Below are 7,193 nucleotides of genomic sequence, written 5' to 3'. Positions count from 1 at the left end.
CAACCTAATAGCCTACAGACATGAATATGCAGTAATACACTTCCTTGGGCTGCCCCATATTAAATATCCAAAAGTGACTGTTTGATGGTCATCATTTAAAACAAATACAAATGCTGCAAATCACTGGTTCCAACTCCTGTCTGGATTATTTCCAGTGTCATAAACTAAGCATTTTTGGAATGTTTCATCGAGACTAAAAGAGGGTAATTAATAAAACGCAGACTAGGCTGCATTTTAAAAAGTATCAAAATACAATTGTAACCAAATTCCTGTTGAAACAGAATGAATAAACAGTGCAATACCATATCAGTAGGATCTTCACTACTTTTGTACTAGAGGTAGGTAGACTGGCCAGAGGTTTTATTCAAGTAAGAGTACTGTTACACTAACTAAAGTAATATGAACCAAGTAAATGTATAAAGTAGTCCTCCAAATAATTACTTAAGTAAAAGTAAATACATGGTCAGAAAGAAAAATACTCAAGTAGGCCTACTAACAGGTAAATAACTTCTAAATGTATTTATTAGCTTTTTTTTAATGCTACTTGCACTACAACCAAAGTTGTTGTGTGTGTGCCTGTGAGAGACCCTACTACAGCATGTACTAAAAAAATGCACATTTGACGGTCACTTATGATTTTATAACAGGGCTAATGTTAGTATATGCACAGCTAGAACATAAAAAACATCTACAACTCACCAATATGTTTTCTGTAGTGGGAAGTGGACTTCTTGTAGGCTGAAATGTGAACATTCCTACTCAAACAGATGATAACACATGATATAAATATTATTTTTCATTGTTTATAAGGTAAACATTGAAGAGTTTTGCTTCCTCATTCAACGTATGTCACTTTTTGCAGTGTATCGTTTGAGTGTGGCCGTGTGAATGCAAGGCTCTGTTTGATTGGTGAAATTAAATCAAACCCCACTAGTGCTTATGTTGGATTGTTGAAACAGAGTAATGTGACCATACCGGCTCAAACGAGCCAAAGTAATGCATTTTTGCAAGCAGTGATCAAAAGAATATGAATAAATATAACAATGATATGAAAAATGTGAATGAAACTTCAATAGAATAAAGCATGTATTATCTGGGCAGTGTGGCTCGGTTAGTAGAGCTGCTGTGCCAGCGACTTGAGGGTTCCAGGTTCGATCCCCGTTTCTGTCATCCTAGCCATTGTGTCCTTTTTATGAATATAAATAATTTCACTTAAAGTTCAGCTATTGTAGAGGTGATTTCAAAAATAGTTTTAATGACCAAAACATTTTATAATAAATGCATCAAATAATAAAATAATATTTACCGTAGTTAAGAAGAACTGCAGTCCAATGCAGTACTTTTTCTGTAAAAAAATGTTTAGCAAGAAAGATGAAGTGTCTTATTATTTCTAGACTTTTGCTGGCCACATTGACACCTGTGTTTTAAAGAAACATATGTACTAATGTTATCATTAAAGAAGAGAACTTATGAAACACAACACAAACACTCACATCGTTACTGAGGGTGAAATGTTAAGAAGAGGTGTTTAGAAAGGTACCCTGACAAAAGTCTGAACTTGCGGCATTTCTCTCGTGCAGTTACGGTGCAGTTTGTGTGTGTTTTGGGGTATTTGCAGCATTTTTCATTTTCATTTGTTTTATTTGTTTCAATTGCATATGTTGGACACACCAGAGGGCATTAAAACAAGTTGCAAAAATTTTATATAAACTAAAAAATACCCTCCTACTGAGATTTGGTATGTTGCTCTTGAGTGTTGGAAAGAAGAACAATCCTTCATTCTTTACAAAGAAGGTCATTATGGAGCAAAATGTGTGAAGGCCACACATAAGAAGCCCTAACACAACACAGCAGGATTTTTTCAAAGGGACCTCTTGCACTGTTTTGTTTGAGGTGATGTAGGCTTTAGGACCCGGGAGAGCAGGCTGCCACAGAGGCATTGCAGACAGTGCGTTTGGGAGGTGTAGTGGAAGAAAAGCAAGAGAAACGGAGTAAATGAGAGCACTTTTGTCCAGATTGTTGAAGGACTTATCAACTTAATATCCCGCCGAAACAGCTCACTAGAATGAGACGGACACATTGTTGAATTCCTGTCCAGGTAAATGCCCGCGTTTCCTTCGCATGGTTAACTACAAGAGGTCGACAGCTAGTCAGGGTATGTCCCCATTGTACTTACATGGGATGCGGTTATTCTCACCCAAGCTGCCCTGCTAGGCCCCAAATCCTTTCTGTCGCTAAATGCAAGGCTGTATGTGTTGAGCTAGTCTTCCCGACTCCCGTTAGCTGTAAAAGTTACATTGAAGTCACGGGGACGTGCCAGTTTGAAAGTTAACCCGACCGTAGTGTTGTACTTTCCATAAGCAACAGTGAACGTCTCGATCTCAGATGTTCGCTTTCTGACTATGAGCACTTTTGGAGACACAGCCCTCAGGCCCACTATCTTGTAACATTTAGCGGTGCCCTGTTGTACTTTAATGGGGGAAACTAATGAGCTCAACGAGAGAGCAGCCCATTCATTGTTATGAACACTGCTTACCGCTTTATACAGCCATTTCACACCTAGCTCTCCTAGCTTCTTACTGCTCTGCTTTAACACCCACTTTTAAGGAAACAATGTGTGTTTTGCTTGTGAATTATTATTAACAGCGCACTAGCACTCATCTTGTTGTCCAAACAGGCTGTGACGGTTTTATTTGCTTCATTTTGTTAGTTATAGGAAGTGTTTACCGCAAGGACTCACCGCAGGTGCCTGGAATTCTTGAAAAAGGCTCATGTTGCGTTCAAAGGTTTCAAAAGGTGTTTTTATTCTGCATTATTAAGGTTTATTTCAGTGCTTGAGGTCATACCTGTAGCCATCTCCGTGAATAGTGTGCAATTGCAAAATAGGTTTTGTTATTGTTTATAGCAGTCATGTAATGTTTAAAGTGTGTTACATTTGTGTAAATGTTGCAAAATTGATCATATATCACCCTGTAACATGTGTTTTAACCCTGACATTGTTTATGTTGGCATATTTTTGTTATCAAGTGGTTTGGTATGGTTTAAAGACAAAATCTACGTTTACTGCACTGTAACTTTATTGGTCCATACATCAGTAATATTAAGGATATGTTTGTGGCAGCATCAACATTTTAAATAGCCTGATCCAGAGCCTCAATGACTAACTCTTGGTTTCCCATTTGCCTTTTCAGAGTACAACATCCCCAGGCATGTTGTACCCTTTTACGCCTTTAGTGTCAAAAATGTTTTTGTCGGTCATGAGACTACGTCTGTCCGCTGTGTGTGTGTGTACGCATGGGGACATGACATGTGACCAGCCCAAGACACAACACACTGGCATAATGATGCAGCCGGTGACTGTTTGGCGCTGCCTGTTCTATTTAGAAAATACCAGCCGCCTCCCACCCAATCCCTTTGCTGCTCCTCTGACGCAAATGTGCCATCAGGCGCATGCAGAATCTGTGGAATGCTGGTGGAAATTTTGTCCCTGTGCACAGTCAGACGTATTGTGCCCCTTTTGCGCCACAGGAGTTAAGACCTTATCACTGAGAAGGATATGTTTCTCAGAATGGCCGCCCACTGTTGGCGTCACATGAGCGTACGTGTCTAGTTTGTGACAGCACACTGAAAACATTTCAGCCAGAGATGCTGATAACAGTATTTAATTGATCTAGTCACATTCATAATCTTTTTAGGATTAAAGAAGCATTGTTATATCTTTAAAGTGCCTAATTGGTAGCTCATCTGAGCACTCCAGACTGATGTGTTTCTAGTTTAATGTGCACTATAGCTGTGGACTTGTTAACATCTATATTATATAGCAGAATCTGTAATTTCAACCACTGTCTGGCCCACCTCCAAATTAGTGATATTTCAGAAACAAACCCCATAGGAAAACATGAAAGAATGTTTTCAAACTGTTCCTATAAAAAGCAAAAACATTATATACTAGACAGACAATGTTTACATGTTATTGTGTCTCAAGTGTATAACATGTTAAGCACTTTATAGGGCTATAGGGCATGTGATTTTGCAATGCATTGTAGGGCTGGATAGCCATTGTTGCCGGACAAAGATTTTGTTTACATGGCTGTACTCAACCAGCTGTATTGTGAGTAGGGATGGGAATTGAAGGCCGGTTTTTGAACCGCACTAATCTCATCCCAGCAGCAGTAACGGTAGCACGTCATTTCAATGCAACAGGTACTAAATAACGCCTCCTGTTAGTGCTATTATTTGTTAAATTGAAATGAATGCCTTCTCATTTAGATGAGCATGACGAGAGACAAGTTCTGACTGGCTACGAGGCGGGCAGTGCTCGCCCCAGTTCACGTCTGCCGCTAGACAAATGTCACAGAGCAGCGACTAAGTTTGTGGTCAAAAGTTTGCATTTTCGATAGATGAATGTTCATTGTAGTCAGAGAAAAATTGCAAGTTTTCCTGCAACCAGATATTCTCAGTCATTTTATTATACAGGTGAAACTCAAAAAATTAGAATATGGTGTAAACGTCCATTCATGTCAGCAATTAATTTCAAATGTGAAACTAATTTGTGTTATTAACTCATTACCTGCAAAGTGAGATATGTCAAGCCTTTATTTGTTATAATTCTGATCATCATGGCTTACAGTTTTTGAAACCTTACATTTTCTGAGATTTTCAATTCAAAGTTATCATAAACTCTTAAGCCATAATCATCTAACCTGACTCTCGCCAGATCCTTGTAGTTTGCTGAGCTCCACACAAGGATCTGGGCTCGAGGGCATTGCAAACTCCTTCAAGATAGCAAAAAATAATGAACCAATCAGGATCGCCGGGCGGGATTTCATAAATGTGACGTAGCGCCGAAGCGACTGTTTGATTCAAACAACAATGGCGGCACGCAGCGAGGAGTCGTGTGCTGACATTGATTCTGCATATTTTCTTTGCACAAACGACATCTATCGTCTACTGACATTGATGCGTTGTTTCAGTAAAAGTTCTGTAACTTTTCGCTCTGTCGTTATCCAATATGTCGGCTGTTCTGTTTTGGACTCTCATCAGCGTCACGGGTTGATTTCGATGTGAGTGGTTGAAGTAACACGTCATTCAAGATAACGGACAAGTGGTTTATTCAATCACATACAATGATTTTTTTTTACAAGGCCCCGCCTTCTGAAATACATCTCCTATTGAGAAGTCCCAGATCCTTGTGTGAAGCTCAGCGAACTACAAGGATCTGGCGAGAGTCAGGTTAATAACCATCAGAATTACAACTAATAAAGGCTTGACACATCTCACTTTGCATGTAAAAAGTTAATATCACATGTTACTAAATGTTACATTCTTTTGTAATTTGCACATGATTAAATTCTACAGAAGAATATTATTTTCTTATATTTATTTACAAATAAGTATTTTTTCTTCTATGCTATGTATGTGCCTCTTGGGATATCACTATAGGCTTTGTAAGGTCATGTTACCTCTAAACTAAACTAAATTGATGATAAAATCCACTCTTTTTTTCTCTTTTTTCCCCCAATAAAAATCAATGACAGAACCGTTAAAGGCCTACTGAAATGAATTGTTTTTATTTAAACAGGGATAGCAGATCCATTCTATGTGTCATACTTAATCATTTCGCGATATTGCCATATTTTTGCTGAAAGGATTTAGTAGAGAACATTGACGATAAAGTTTGCAACTTTTGGTTGCTGATTAAAAAAAGCCTTGTCTGTACCGGAAGTAGCGTGACGTCACAGGTTGAAAGGCTCCTCACATTTCCTCATTGTTTACACCAGCAGCAAGAGCGATTCGAACCGAGAAAGCGACGATTACCCCATTAATTTGAGCCAGGATGAAAGATTCGTGGATGAGTTACGTGAGAGTGAAGGACTAGAGTGCAGTGCAGGACGCATCTTTTTTCGCTCTGACCGTAACTTAGGTACAAGCTGGCTCATTGGATTCCACACTCTCTCTTTTTTCTATTGTGGATCACGGATTTGTATTTTAAACCACCTCGGATACTATATCCTCTTGAAAATGAGAGTCGAGAACGCGAAATGGACATTCACAGTGACTTTTATCTCCACGACAATACATCGGTGAAACATTTTAGCTACGGAGCTAACGTGATAGCATCGGGCTTAACTGCATATAGAAACAAAATAAATAAGCCCCTGACTGGAAGGATAGACATAAAATCAACAATACTATTAAACCATGGACCTGTAATTACACGGTTAATGCTTTCCAGCCTGGCGAAGCTTAACAATGCTGTTGCTAACAACGCCATTGAAGCTAACTTAGCAACGGGACCTCACAGAGCTATGCTAAAAACATTAGCTATCCACCTACGCCAGCCAGCCCTCATCTGCTCATCAACACCCGTGCTCACCTGCGTTCCAGCGATCGACGGTGCGACGAAGGACTTCACCCGATCATCCGTGCGGTCGGCGGCTAGCGTCGGATAGGGCGTCTGCTATCCAAGTCAAAGTCCTCCTGCGTGTGTTGTTGCAGCCAGCCGCTAATACACCGATCCCACCTACAACTTTCTTCTTTGCAGTCTTCATTGTTCATTAAAAAAATTGCAAAAGATTCACCAACACAGATGTCCAGAATACTGTGGAATTTTGAGATGAAAACAGAGCTTTTTGTATTGGATTCAATGGAGTCCGAATACTTCCGTTTCAACAATTGACGTCACGCGCATACGTCATCATACATAGACGTTTTCAACTGGAAGTTTCGCAGGAAATTTAAAATTGCACTTTATAAGTTAACCCGGCCGTATTGGCATGTGTTGCAATGTTAAGATTTCATCATTGATATATAAACTATCAGACTGCGTGGTCGGTAGTAGTGGGTTTCAGTAGGCCTTTAAGGAACTGAATCATTAAGCAGAATTGAAAGTGGAATCTGAACCGTAAATTTTTTTTTATCAATTCCCATCCCTAATTGTGAGAGAGAGCAGCAAACTGGATTAAAATGGATTGTACAAAAGAAAAAAAAATCAACGCACTGTACCGAAACAAACTGGGCCATATTCCAAAGGCTATTGCCACCTTAAAAAATAAGTAAAATTGGTGTAATTGATCTATATGAGCATATCCCAATAGACAAAATTTGAGCAAGCTGCCGAACGGGTCTTGTATCGAGGCGAAACATTTCGGAATGCCAAGTCGGTAAAGGTTCACTGACAAACCAACTTTGGG

At 39.3% G+C, this 7,193-nt stretch overlaps 1 protein-coding gene across 1 annotated transcript in view; it reads left to right on the top strand.

Annotated features, from left to right (window-relative positions):
- The first annotated feature begins 1,915 nt into the window (after positions 1–1,915).
- akt1 (v-akt murine thymoma viral oncogene homolog 1) overlaps positions 1,916–7,193 on the top strand; it is a 104,524-nt gene continuing 99,246 nt past the window's right edge. Inside the window, exon 1 of the mRNA XM_062041995.1 lies at positions 1,916–2,098. The gene's annotated coding sequence lies outside the window, so the exon portion shown is untranslated. The remainder of the gene's footprint in view (positions 2,099–7,193) is intronic.

The sequence above is a fragment of the Entelurus aequoreus genome, linkage group LG03, assembly GCF_033978785.1.
Source record: "Entelurus aequoreus isolate RoL-2023_Sb linkage group LG03, RoL_Eaeq_v1.1, whole genome shotgun sequence".
Lineage (NCBI taxonomy): Eukaryota > Metazoa > Chordata > Actinopteri > Syngnathiformes > Syngnathidae > Entelurus > Entelurus aequoreus.
This window is presented reverse-complemented; position numbering and strand designations above follow the sequence as displayed.